The sequence below is a fragment of the Brachyhypopomus gauderio genome, chromosome 16 (assembly GCF_052324685.1).
Source record: "Brachyhypopomus gauderio isolate BG-103 chromosome 16, BGAUD_0.2, whole genome shotgun sequence".
In the NCBI taxonomy this organism is placed as follows: domain Eukaryota; kingdom Metazoa; phylum Chordata; class Actinopteri; order Gymnotiformes; family Hypopomidae; genus Brachyhypopomus; species Brachyhypopomus gauderio.
The window spans coordinates 11,016,690-11,031,969 of NC_135226.1; the positions used below are offsets into that span (position 1 = coordinate 11,016,690).

General features: G+C 41.6%; 1 protein-coding gene across 3 annotated transcripts in view; it reads right to left on the minus strand.

Annotated features, from left to right (window-relative positions):
• LOC143477188 (leucine-rich repeat and fibronectin type III domain-containing protein 1-like protein) overlaps positions 1-9,323 on the minus strand; it is a 107,464-nt gene extending 98,141 nt beyond the window's left edge. For 2 of the 3 annotated variants that reach the window (XM_076975711.1, XM_076975709.1), the window contains exon 1: positions 8,719-9,323. The gene's annotated coding sequence lies outside the window, so the exon portion shown is untranslated. The remainder of the gene's footprint in view (positions 1-8,718) is intronic. The other variant, XM_076975710.1, reaches the window with a different exon arrangement.
• Between the last annotated feature and the right edge of the window lie 5,957 nt (positions 9,324-15,280).

Sequence of the window (15,280 nt, forward strand, 5' to 3'; positions counted from 1 at the left end):
TTATATTTCTTCAAAACAGAGGTTTCCTTAAGTGCCACTCCAAATGAGAAAATTGTAATGCGTGTCAATTAACTCCAAAATAAAATCCCATATTGACACCCGTAAACACACTGAGCGATATGCACGTTCAAAAACTGTGAAATTAATATTTATGGATTTGCTTTCAAAGTAACACTGAGAGCCACTTGCAAATCAGCCTGCCTTGCCCTGTAAAAGCATGAGCGTGCACTGCCTCAGCTAGCACGCATAGTGGCGCGCCTGTGTACATCACACTGACACCACGGTGGCTCTCCTGCAGTGTAAATGTCAGGGCTGCTGAGTGAGTTTATGATGTAGCATGGCAGTGCATGATGTGAGTGTGAATCTAACGCACAGAAGGAAACCTACATACATTACGGCTGCACCATGCACAAAACACCAGAATAAGGTCATAGGTAGCCAAGTGTAATGTAAGCAAATATATGACTCAGTCCGTTAGGGGGCAGTTAAATGATTAAGACTAATCACAATCTTGATTCTAAAAGCTGCTTGCTTTTCCTTTTCACTAGGACTGAAAGAAAATCATTACATTTCATGTGCATTGTTCTGCACGTTGAAACCCCTGGCACATACATGTAGTTACATGATCCGTGACCTATGACCTAAAGTAGATTACCAGGATGCTGAGCTGGATCATGTGCATCCTGCAGTGTTGAGGGGACCAGGTGTATCCTGCAGTGTTGAGGGGATCATGTGTATCCTGCAGTGTTGAGGGGACCAGGTGTATCCTGCAGTGTTGAGGGGACCAGGTGTATCCTGCAGTGTTGAGGGGACCAGGTGTATCCAGCAGTGTTGAGGGGACCAGGTGCATCCTGCAGTGTTGAGGGGACCAGGTGTATCCAGCAGTGTTGAGGGGATCAGGTGTATCCTGCAGTGGTGGGGGTCAGCTAAGTTAGGTAGCTAGCGCCAGGAGATCCACTACAACAATCAGTTTAATACATTGAATTTTTGACCAACTTAGCTACCATAAGCTACCATAACCTAGCACAAGCACTATGAGGTAATGGAATGAGCACCATAGCCTGGTTAAAATTTCTACCACTGAGTGGTATGTCTGATGTCATTTGTTGTAAGTTAACCACTTACAGTGAGACCTGTGGTTTCTAGTAATACAGTTGGGCACTCACAGCATCCACGACATGTGAGTTCTGGTGATAGTGGGGCAGTGGACCAAACCACTTTGAGGCTTATAAAAGGTGTGGTGGGGGATGGGGGTAATGTAATCCCTCCAAACTTCCAGATGAATCGTTCAATACATATTACTATACATTATTAAAATGATCTAGTTTGTAATGACTACATGGGGGGGAAGCTTCCTCTTTTTTCAAGGGGGGGGGGGGGGGGCATTTCCACCTTGCTGCTGAATGATGGCCTGAGAATCCAACCCCATCATCACATCTTCTCTTTCAGGAATAGGTGGGTGAAGATGCGGTATTGTGGTATTATAGTGGAACCATAATGGAATTTAAGCACCATTTTGCTTTAGATTGGGTTTCATCACAGCTGTAATCCTAGCAAGGGCAGAAAAGAAGGATAGGTAAGGTCACCAAATGCAGGGGAGGTATTAGAATATTCCCAGAAACCCTTGATGAAGAAATGGGCGATGTCAGGCATGTGAGCACTCAATCTTGCACTAAATTGTATGATTAGAATTAAGTTATCAGTGCAAATGAGATATGCTGGAAAAGCTGTTACTACTAAAAGCTTTATATAACTTCCATCAATACAGCTCCCCTTCTATTTGTATGCTGATCTTAAAATTATTCTTAAGAATATTGATTTATTTTAGTTTAGTTATTTTATTTTAGTTTAGTTAGTGATTTGTATAGTTTGGTTTTGTAACCAGCCATAGATAACCCTCTGCAGTGTGAGGGATGGAATGCACACACACACACACACACACACACACACACACACACACACACACACACACACACACACACACACACACACACACACACACACATGTAAAGCACTCCCACATGTCTGTCAGCAATATCTTTCAGAAACTCGTGGCTTATGAACACAGCCCCACATACAGCCACAAGCGAAACATCTGGAGGGTGTGAACAGGTGTGCCCCAGATGTAAAGGCCCAGGCTGGATACCCATATAGATTCCATAATCTCGCCTGCTGCAGCAAGCAGATGGCCACTGAAGAGAGCTCTATTTATACAATTTGGAGCAGAACGGAGCACAGTTCAGCTAGGATGGCTGGGGGGCAGAAAGGGAGAAGTGGGGATGGAAGGAGAGGATGAGCAACGGGGGGAGGGGGGGATTGGTTGGAGACTCACAGTGCATAGAACTCTCCTATCACCACTGTGAGAGGCCATCACCACTGTGAGAGCACACTGATCCTCCCATGTCAGGAGAGGATGGTTGATAAACACACTCCACACAGGACGGAGAACTGGAAAAGCTTGTTATTTGGGCTACTGCACAGTTCAGCTTACTGTGTCTATGTAAATATGTCTGAGCACCACAGAATAAATTTGACTGGCAATACATGTGCCTGTCATTAGAATCATCCACAATGTAGATACAGAAACGTGATTTTAATTTACGCTGATAACGTGGCACATGTGAGCTTCACATGAACACAAGTTCATGAATGTGTCCAGAGATTCCAGAGAATTCCAGAGATGAGATTTAAATGACACTACTATTGAACAACTATTAAACAAAAAATCTAAATGGCATCTTTAATTCAAGTGTTTTACATCTGCATCGGGTTAACTATTGACACACTACAGAGAGTTTTAGACATAATCCCACAGTTTCATTATTAAAATGTGAATAATAATATTACAAATTTTAAAAAGTATGATAAAAGCTGCTTTGTGGCAGCAGCTGTCTGAGGGCTGCCACCACATCCCCCCATCCTAACACTCCAGGCTGGTTCAGCCATGTTCCACTCAAGATTTCATCTTCAGGATGGCCTAGATTTCTGGAACTGAGACTCCTGGTACTGGTCCTCATGTATGAGGCAGCATCTGCAGCAATTGCTATATACAGTTGTGATCAAATTTATTCAACCCCCAATGCTGCGAAGGGTTTTATGGAATTCAGTGCACATTTGTAATTGTGTTCATAATGAAATCTTACAAGGACTTGTTAAAGAACTAAATGCAACTAAGATAGCATCAATTTTTTTTGTCATAAAGTATTAAATGGCCTTTTTGTGATTTCTTCATTGACACAATTATTCAACCCCTTTACGACTACCACTCCTAAGAACAGAGGTTCATTCCAGTGTTTTCCATCAGGTATTGAAAACATCTGTGGATGTCAACGAGCAGCAATCAAGCATGATAAGCACCAATTAGGCAGATTTAAAAGGACTGTGATACTCAGCTCCTTCTAGACATCTACTGGTGTGTTTCCAAGCATGGTGAAGGCAAGAGAATGGTCCCAGAAGACAAGAGAAGAGGTTATTGCTCTTCACAAGAATGGCAATGGATATAAAAAGATTGCGAAGTTGTTAAATATTCCAAGAGACACTATCGGAAGTATCATTCGCAAGTTCAAGTTAAAGGGCACAGTGGAAACGTTACCTGGTCGTGGCAGAAAGAAGATCCTGACCGCGACTGCTGTGCGCTACCTGAAGCGTAATGTGGAGAAAAATCCCCGCGTGACTGCTAAGGAACTGAAAAAAGACCTGTCAGATGTGGGCACTGAAGTTTCAGCTCAGACAATAAGGCGCGCACTGCATAACGAAGACCTCTATGCCAGAACGCCCAGACGCACCCCCTTGCTGACTCCAAAGAACAAGAAAAGTCGACTGCAGTATGCCAAAAGTCATGTGGACAACCCACAAAGGTTTTGGAACAGTGTACTGTGGTCAGATGAAACTAAATTAGAACTGTTTGGGACAATGGACCAGCGCTATGTTTGGAGAAGGAAGAACCAGGCTTATGAACAAAAGAACACCTTGCCTACTGTGAAGCATGGCGGGGGGTCAATTATGCTTTGGGGCTGTTTTGCTTCTAATGGTACAGGAAAGCTTCAACGTGTGCAGGGTACCATGAATTCCCTTCAGTACCAGGAGATCTTGGAGGAAAATGTGATGGAGTCAGTCACAAACCTGCGGCTTGGGAGACGTTGGACCTTCCAACAGGACAATGATCCGAAGCACACATCCAAGTCCACTAGAGCATGGTTGAACATGAAAGGCTGGAACATTCTAGAGTGGCCATCGCAATCACCAGACTTAAATCCAATTGAGAACCTCTGGTGGGACCTAAAGAAGGCAGTTGCAGTGCGCAAGCCTAAGAATGTGACTGAACTGGAGGCTTTTGCCCATGAAGAATGGGCTAAGATACCCATAGGTCGCTGCAAGACACTTGTGTCAAGCTATGCTTCACGCTTGAAAGCTGTCATAACTGGAAAAGGATGTTGTACTAAGTACTAAAAAATAATGTCACTAGGGGGTTGAATAAAACTGATAATGATGTGAGCACAGTAAAGACATTTGTGGTTATTCCATCATAAATATTATGTTATGTTTGTCTAATTTATAAGTGCCTCTTTGATATAATTGTAAATAAGATGACTGAAATGATCAAAATCAATGTCAAACTGGCCAAAACACTTTATTTCAGTGGGGGTTGAATAAATTTGATCACAACTGTATAAAGGCCAGGGCTAGGGCTAGGGCTAGGGCTAGGGCTAGGGCTAGGGCTGGGGTTAGGATCCTAGGGGTAGAATAAGGATCTGCTCTCAATCACCATCTCCATCTTTTCAATCAACTGACAACTAATATCTTATTGATTAATGAGAACATGCCAGGACTGTGGTGAAAATTCACACCACTGTATTTGGTGTACACCACTGGTGAGGTGAAAGGTCTTTGTCCTACTGCTGTTCTCCCACATGGGTACAGGCCCAGAGCAGCAGTGCGGCTCAGTCACTCTTAAAAAGGCAGATAGGAAGCGATGGTTTCCTACAGTGCTGGGTCTGTTTCCCAGCAGGGACTCCAGAATGGATTAGAAAAGACACTGACTGTGATTTGACAGCCTGAAGCCACAGATCAATACAGAACCACTCAGCAGACAATGGATGTTTACAATATAAAATAAAAACAATATAATATTCATTTGATAATCTAGGAAACTGAAAACATTAATGAGTAAATGTGTAGTCACAAGGTCTTGTACATTTAAAGCAAATTCCATACACAAAGTACAAAACTAACTCCACTGTCTGCTAACAATAATGTAAAAGAGTTAGCAGAAAGAGACTTAGCAGTTGGCAGTTCTCAGAGTTGAGTTTTCACTGCTATGAAGTCAAAGTTATTACCATAATGCTTCATGGTGGGGAAGAGGGACACGTGACAGGTAGCAGAAGGCTGTGCACTCCTACTGGACTAAGTTCAAACAGAGGTGTCACGGTAGGCCAGCCCCAGTCTCTGAGCGAGACGACCACTTACACACCCACGTCTCCTACACCCCTCCCAATCACCTTCCTATTAGCACATTCCTTTATTGTCATCCTCATCATCCCATTCCCTCTGCCACTGCATTTAAACCCAAAGGTTCAGCCATCCATTGCTGTGCATTGCTCTCATCCAGTGAGACTGTCAGAGAGGAGACGCACTGCTTGAGCTGATTATAGTCAGTGCTATGACTTCCTCAGTGCTGTATAGACTGTCTGCACAATCAGTGCTTGCTTGCACATTTCTGATCCTGTACTGCGTAATGTGCCTTTACCTGACTCTCCTCCTGCTCCTTCATTCCATGACAAGAGGACCTTTGCAGAGCTGTGATTATGGATCTGACCATAATCTGACCATTAACAAATATGACACTGCACAAGACACTTTCATTTATGTTATGGCAAGGCTACATGACAAATGGGCCTCCCTAACGTGTGTGTGTGTGTGTGTGTGTGTGTGTGTGTGTGTGTTTGTGTGTGTGTGTGTGTGTGTGTGTGTGTGTGTGTGTGTGTGTGTGTGTAGAGGACCATGGACAGGATGTGTGGCCAGAGGGAAGGGATTAGACTTTGTGTAGTACACACAGGTTAATACAGTGGTACAATTAGCCACAGACTTCAACAGCTGTTCCGTGACAAAGGTCTGAGAGTAATTACAGACCCCAGTCATCATACTCTCTCATTAATACAGCCCAGCACCCCTAGAGAAAGGGATCTGTGCTCTCTCTCTCTCTCTCTCGCTCTCTCTCTCTGTTTCTATTTCTTTGTGTCTCTTTCTCTCTCCCCTTTCACACCCCAATCATCTTTAAGTACCACTTTGCACTACTGTGGTCTCTCCCTCAGCTGAGATTGCAGTGTGCAATCACAGTACGCACAGCAAAATATGAACGTCTGTTTGAAAAGATCAGGCAGAATTGTTGCATCTCAGGAAGGTGCATGTTGCCAGTATCCTTGGGCAGATGGCTCCTTGAGCAGGCAGCTTCTTCTGGCTAGGTGCATGGCCCATGTTGAACATGAAAAAGCAAACCTGGCATCCCACTCCAACACAACCTTTAACCTCTCTAACATATCTATGTCACAAAGTTCAAGCATTAGGACCAGAGCTTGGTTCCTATAGATTAAGTTCAGTAAAGAAAAAAGACACAACAAAATCACAAAAACACATATAAGTACTGTAACACAACCTCCAAAACAACCTATAACATCTAACACAGTTTCTAAGCTCTAATACAGCCTCTAACACAACCTCTAACACAACCATATTGTGTGGAATTCATATTCTGGACATTTATCATGTTCTGCAAAAATAGCCCACTAGATCAGATAAAAGGAACTGGTGTCAGTCAAACACAGACAATTAAACTGTTAGAAGATCATGACTTCATACAGTTTGCTGTCAGATTAAATGTAAGATTATAATTAGATTAATATTAAGATTAATATCAGGCTAGTTTTAAGGTTAGGGCTAGGATTGTTATAATTCTATTTAAATAATATTTAATTTTACATAATATTTTCTTTGAGTATAACTGTCCAGCTTTGAGGGTTCATCTAACTCTTGCAAAACCTCTTGAAACACTAATGAAAAACCGTGTGTAATCTTTCAACTCAATCTAATATAAAATCACTTTCTAGTCCATACAGCAGAAGAAGGAAAAAGTAATCTACTCTTTACTGCTGATAGGCTAGACCACTTCCTGCTGATGGGTTAAACCACTTCCTGCTGAAGGGTTAGACCACTTCCTGCTGATTGGCCAGACCATTCCCTACTGCTGGGCCAGAGCATTTCCCTTACGGGTGATGGTGAATCATTACAAATGACAGTTCAGTGCAGTTTTACAGTATGACAACCGCATGCAGTTTCACTGAACTCAATTAGTCTATCAAATAGGGAGATGATGTAGGATGCTGTTAAATGTGGGTATAGGATTACATATCAATTCACCATCCCAAGGCCAACACAGTCCAGCTAATGTGTAAGTGATTGTGTGTGTGTATAGCAAGGAGGTGCTGCCATGGATGATGTTATAGGGGATTTATTTTTCTTACATTTGTGTAGTTACTACCCATATCAGTCTGTGCTGATGTTGTCATTGCAAAATCATGGGCCATTTAGCATGAGGTACTCAGGCATCAGTGTCATCATCTGACTACAAACACATACAACTCAAAACAGAGCTGAAGCAAAGAAACAATAACAAGGAATAAATGACTGGTTATCAAATAAACACCTGCACCTTACAGAACCAGGAGAACACTGTTACGGATCCTGGAAGACACCAGGTAAAATAGACAAATATCTGCAGGCCCACCAAGGCCCCCTACCTGTGGTGAAAAATAAGACATTTTAGCAGTGCAGGCTGACATTCAAAACCCTCCTATTTTCTAACATATCAAACAAGAAGCTGATATGTCGCATCAGGAGGGGAAATGTCTATTTAAAAGAAAGTCATAGCATTTACACACAAATGAAATATCTATGACTGCTGAAATTATTATTATACAAAGCTAAAACAATTTGATATCACGAGGGGAAAATGACACGGGTGTGTGCGCTGTGGAGCATCTCCAACTGTGCTCGCCGTCCCTAGTGAGTCACGTATACTTCTTTAGTAACTGCCGCTCAGCTCTCCAATGTACAAGTCCCTACATCTGGTAGTAATGTAAAGTTTCTCTAATATGCAGATGTAGACGGCTAAAAACGCGTTAGATAAGCGCGATGTCCCTCCATGCCTCCATACATCTAAGCATTTTTTTCTGTTTTATCCTCGCCCACATTAATACTTTGTATTCCGATAAGAAAATGTCGTCTTCATTAATGCTTATTACTACATATCGAGCAGTACATTGACCAGAGATAATCGCGAAATCGAAGAACAACACTTAATACCCTTGCAGTAAAGTCGGTATTTTCTATCCTACAAGAGCAGAATTAAAGTCCCATCAGACTCAGCAGTGGATTATTACACGTTATTCACCATTACTCAGCATTCCGAGGGGGGTGTTAAAACACCTGAATACCTGCTTTTTACATCTTTTGCACACGAATAAAAGACTCCACTAATAACTGACCATTACATTTCTGTAAAGTCAATGGATGCAACGCACGTGTTGTGCCAATTTATGTCGCTTCACAACTCATGAACAACACAATGACAACATTGGAGTTATTCCAACTCTTTGCCCTGAAATCTACACGCGAAAGGTCCGTCAAAACACATAAAAATTCATACAAAAAAGATAGGGTTACCTTTCCTCCAAGAAGTCACGACCAGTGAATAATCCGAAAACTACGGGGCGATTTTACAAGAAGTGGAATTAAAGTAGCCCAGTTAGATCGATAATGTAGGCAGGGGAGAGGACCTCAAAGTGCCAGATCCAAACTCCATCGGCCGAGTACTGCTTTGGCTTGCCAGGACCGTGCACCAGCGACTCCCCTGCTCTCCGTTCTGTCCGGTACTTCCAACAAAGTGTAGTTCTTCTCTGCAGAATGTAATTTTAACTGTGGCACTGCAATCTGAATTCAGCCTCTCTTTTCGAACATTTCCATTCCCGTGCCCTACCCTTTCCAGGGGCAACGACTCAAACGAGTTTCCTTGGATTCTTGGTATCATCAAGAACCCGAGACCGCATATCCATCTTCAGAAATATGAATGCAGAAAAGTCAGATCCCACAGAGGTGTATATCCACGGAACGAAAACTGCTCGACAAAGATCCCCTCGACACCGTGCGTCGCAGCAGAAGTACGCATGATCTGTCTGGTCGCTGTAGACTATATGGAGCAGTGGGCGTTTTGTACTGATAGGTTCCCGCTAGCTCTCGTTTCTTCACTAGCGGCCAATAACGATGGAAGTGCCATTGTGGTAGACGTAACAAGGTCTAAAGTCAGAGGTTCATACTAATGAATTGAAAATAAAATTACATTTAAAAAGCAAGGCCGAACCTAAGAAAAACGAGCGGAAACTCGACATGTGACGAAAACGTTGGAGCCCAGTGAAAGCCTCGAAGTACTCGATGGTTCCTAAATCAATACTGCGTATTATTATACATATACCTAAAAGTAACGTGTGCTTTCGGTCACAGTTTTTTTTTGTTTTCACAGCACTTGCTAGCACGTTCATGAAATCTGACAAAACAAGCCAGTACTTTTTTTAAACTGTCTAAGTATGCGCGTTCGTTTTTGGACATCCGGTCTGTATTTCAGCACCACAGACAGCGACTAATATGGGTCTGTCATAGTGACTTTGGGGCGACATTGACGACTTTGCCATTGAGGAAGACTAGTAAAATAATACCTTGACCTTTCAAAGACTTGCCACTCTGGTTATCCTGATCAGTGATGTAAGAAGTACGCTCATCTCCATTTTGTTCTCATTTTAAGGATGGCTTCTCTTGTCTGTTTAGCTTTCTACAGTAAAACAATATATCAAAACTGCTGTACATGCATTTTACTCAAGTGTATTCTTAGACAAAACGACAGTGTCTGAATTACTAATGAAATTGTCTTTGTCTTAATCCAGTTTTGGAAAACTAAGATTATTGTGTTTTTTTTTTATTCCGCTGGGTTTGTTTTATAGATGTTCTGTTGAGCATAAAAATAAAAATACAATTATTTTGTACATTCTGCAAAATAATTTTACATTATTTCCACTGACCATAGAGTTCTTCCACAGACCAGAGAGGTCTGCTGCAGTTTGTCTCTGGGTCATTAGATGTGATAGACTAACAATAAAGAGGAGCAGGAAGGTTGATATGACATGGAGCAAGAACAGGAAATATCCCAGACACAAACATCCCAGACATAAACATCTCAGACACAAACATCCCAGACACAACAATCTCAGACACAAACATCCCAGACACAAACATCCCAGACACAAACATCTCAGTCACAAACATCCCAGACACAAACATCCCAGACTGTAACGTGGCTCGCGCCACGGAGCGAGGAGACGGACACAATCGCTGAGAAGAGCGAGATTTATTAAAGGAGTTACCATCATCGTCGTCGCTTAGCCAGGCAGGGTCAATAACAGGAGGGCAGTCCGTATAACACGCAAACACGGGCATAACAACAACAGGGGAACACGAGTACAGAAAAGAATCAAAAACAAGAACACACTACGGCCAGGTATACGATGAGCAAACAGTCAAACATCCAAATCAATCACACAAAATACCAGACAAAGGACAAGGGAGACTCAGGGGCTTAAATACAAGGAATCTAACGAGGGGCAGGTGACGGTAATAACACGGGGCGTGGTAACAAACAAGGTAATCACAGAGACAAACGAGCGGGGCGGGGTAAACAGGTACGAAACACAGACACGAGGGAGTTTGGAGTGACAGCTAACGGAGGGGGGCACGGTCATACGTGACACAGACACAAACATCTCAGACACTAACATCCCAGACACAAACATCTCAGACACAAACATCCCAGACACAAACATCTCAGTCACAAACATCCCAGACACAAACATCTCAGACACAAACATCCCAGACACAAACATCTCAGGCATAAAGAGGCATGAAAGTATGCTGGAATACTGGACTGCCAGGCAGGGAAAGGAAATGGATCAGGACTCCACACTGGCCTCTACAGGGAGGTGTGGAAGAGAGTGACACCAACTGTACAGGATGAACCTATAAATGCTGGGAATTACCCGACACCACAACACCATGGAAAAGCGAGCTAATATTGAATTCTTTGTGGGTCATTAGTCAAGTCTTGTAACGCTTTGTATCAAATCAATTACTTTCAATTAGTTTGGCTAATTCATTGCACATACTATACACTCCACAGCAATTCTACATCAATGGAGTGTTTGCTGTTTATTCAAATCAGAAATTTTCATCTAAATTGCACATGAATGAGTAGCTGCTGGCTACCAGTTCATTTTGGCATCTAACTCAGGCAGCCAGGGGGAGGAGCAAACCCCTCTCAAAACTGCTGTGAGGGTGCGTGATTTGCTGAAGTCATTTTCCATCTGTTAGTCTTGATTAATTGGAGGTAAATGCTCATTTCAGAAGCTTCTAATCAAGAAACTATTACCATTTAGCCTTCCTTTCCTGCAGCTTCAGACTGAGTCTTTAAATTAGCCTAGCCAAAACATTCAGCTTGAGCCCCTACAAACCACAAGCTAAATAAAGTCAACAATTAAGCAGATATCATACTATACCTGGGGCAATTGCACATAGTTAGATGCAGCACTTGTAGTGTTGATATAATGTAATCAATTAACTCCTACTGCTTGTGCCATACAAACAACTAACTTTATATATATGTTTTTAAGTATATTATTTTTAAATCTATAACTACAAATTAATAATATTTTATGAACTATTTTATTAAAATGTTTTAGATGCGACCCTAAAGCTGAAAATACAGACCTCAAGACTAATATACAAATATATCTATGGAAATAATGCCATAGACATTACTGATAACCTTAAAATAAAATATTTTATCAATTGTAGACTATGTGGGAGAATAGAAACAGACATTAATATAAACATGATTTTATCAATTTGTGAAAGGCTGAAAGAATTTCAGAGGACTTGTGAAATTCATAATGTGCTTTGAAATGAATATAAATGTCCATCAGTGTAAGGAATGCCGTCTGATATGTCCCTCCCAGCTACACCTGCTACTAATTACCACACCCCCTTTTCAGTCACATATATACACCTTCCCACCACTTCCTCGTCGCGAAGTATTGCCGTTCCCATGCAGCATACCAAGCGTTTCCATTGCCTGTTCGATCTCCTGTGCTTTGACCCTTGCTTTCTCCTTTCTCCTTTTCACCTCGCCTCCTGCCTAGCCCTCCTGTACCTCCTGGATTCTGCCCCCCCGTTATGACCCTGGACCGTCCTGACCATCCCACGAAAACGCTGCTGTTGTTACTGCACCTAGCGCTAGTGATACTCGTGCCGTTTCTTGTAAACGTGACTCATTTGAATAAAAGCGGTATACTTCCGCAGTTGGATCCCTCTCTGTCTGGTCAATACGTTACAATCAGAGGTAATTGTTAAAAAATCTTACATCATATGTCATTCATATCATTCTTATTTACCATTTATCAGTGAGCTACATAAAAACATTTTTAGCTTAATGTTTCTATTAGTATCTAATCGTCTATATTTGTTGTTGTGTATTGACTACACAGTAGCTAGCAATGCACTGTAATAAATAATCTTTTTAGACATGTACTAGACATGTACATGTTTGTGCAGCAGGTGTTGATCTGGTCCACGTAGTTTTGTGTATTATATAGATTTTTTAGACCAATGCAGACAGGGCCGCTGCTCAGACTTTAACCTTTCAGAGAAGCAATGCCTTAGGGAAGCTTCTAAATCATAATCCTTAGAGAGAATCAGGTGCATTTAAAATGCCTGTTGATTTCTTAATAAAATGTCTTAGTATCATGCCCTAGGGGGAGCGCCTTGTGAGTGCTTCCACACTGATGATTGGCCTACAGTGCACCTCCAAATGCCCTGAAGGATCCAGACATTCATAAGCTCTCTGCTGGCACTCTCATCCTTGTCTGATGGCTCTGCTTTACTGTTTTTCCCTGGGTTACACTACATTTATGGCATTTTAGAAGACACTTTAAACCTAAATGACTTACAGTTGTGACCGAGTACAGTGTGAGCCACTGAGGATTAGCGCAGGACTTGCTGAGGAGCTCAGCATTGGTAATTTGGCAATGTTAGTGTAATGTCTGTGACGGGACAGAGGCAGCACGAGGTAGAATTGGAGCTGCAAACTTTTTATTGTCCATAATGCACAAATAAGAAAATGAGCTGCATTCTATGCATGAACAAAATAAAGCACAAAGAGCTGTAATATTCACTCCAAGTAGCACACGCTGCAAAGTACAGTTACTCATGAAGTCCATGAACAGTCCAGTTTATGGTGCTCTCCCTAGAAGTTATACCAGAGGAATGCACAGCACCAGACAATGGAATCTGCATGGTTTAAAGGTCAGTTGATAATTAGTGACATGTTTGCTTATTAGAAGGTGGGTGATTGGGAACGATGGAGTCATGGGTTTTGGGTGTTGCTGAGCGTGGGCGGCTCCCCAGAGGATCTGGGCCAGCCTACCATGGCAGTTAGGACTATATATTAGGGCCCAATGTTGGGGCTATATATTAGGGCCATGGTTAGGGCTAAATACTGGGGCCAATTTTAGGGCTAAGTAGTAGATTAATTGCCCATCTGCACTGACAGTTGTATTTTGATTGACATTCATGGTAGCCAATCTGCAATCCGCTCAACAAATTACGTTTGTTGAGCGGATTTCACCCCCCCCCCCCCCCCCCATCCTTTCCAAAAAGGATAAAGCTACTCCTCAAAAGCCTGTGACTGAAAGCTGTGGCAGTAAGAACAACTATGACTAACCTATGGAACAAAAAGTGCAACATTATTATGTTTGTTTAAAATGGCATTTCCTGTTTCTTTGATACTTAACCACTGAAAACACAGCTAAAACACAGCTTCTTAATTGCATCTGTGCAATATCGTTGCCATAGAAACCACAAGTCAAGATTGCTCACACTAAATAAAAAACTTGAAAAACTTCACTGGTGCTCATTTTGGCCCTTTGTGGCCTTTTTAATTGGAACTTCCAGTCATGCATCAGAAGTCTGAGAGCTCTCTCATACAGTATTTTCCTGTCAAAAGATTTCTTTGGCGCTTTTTTGCCTAATAAGTGTACATTTTGCAGAGTAAATTTAGCTTCTGGGTCACAATGACCAACTATGGCAGCATTTAGTTATGATGTCATGAATGGGAGGGAATTCCACTGTGCTGTCAAAGAATTCCACCTGGGGACATCAATTATGAAAGATCCATTTGAGGCACTAAAGTGTAAAGACAAATGTGTTCTCTGGATTTGGTTCATATGAGCGATCTTTTGGGATTTCCCATAGATCAGAAGCAGAACTGTGTTCCTCATGCTCAGTCATTTTATGCTCAGTCAGGTTTATGTTAACTTTTCGATGTAAATTTTATACAATACTGATTCTCCCCAGCGCTGAATATTTTGAAGGCACTTCAAAATTGAAGGCACTATAAAAATTGAAAAATACCACTATGTCATTTATTTGTAAGAATGATTTACAATGCGCAAGTAGAGCACAAGTTGCAAAAAAATGTTTATCACAGATCAATAAAACATTCATTAGAGGAGCAAAAACAAACATACAGACAACCCTTCAATGCTCAGACTGCACACACTTCATGAACAGTATGTAAATGGAAAAAAGCTCACATAAGTCCATGGAATGAGTTCCATGTAAAAGTGATTTATGATCTGCAGGTGCTGCTGTCTAGGTGGGTGGTGATTCCAAATGCTGATTGGCTAGGACAACAGGGCGAATGGCAGCAGGTGTGATGCAAAACTTTAATTATCATCATCATGCATGTGGCCCATGGAGATTTACTTTGAGAAAAATGTAGTTTGCATTCTTTATTCTTTCATTATGTTAGTTTTGAATTTTAATTGTTTTTTAGTGTACAGCACTAATATATTTATTAGTGTACAGCACTAATATAATCATTATGTAAAAAAACAATGTCTCAGAGAGACATTATTATGTTTGTTTGCATTCTTTATGCTTTGAATGGAAATGATAAACATCTGTAAACCTGTGCAGACCTTTGCCTGCTATTCTTGCTCACAACTCTACACGACCCTAATACAAAGGGGTAAATCCCAATGTACATTGCATACATGTAATAGAATACCTGTAGTCTTTACACATGTATAATAGAATTCCTGTAGTCTTTACATATGTGTATTAGTTA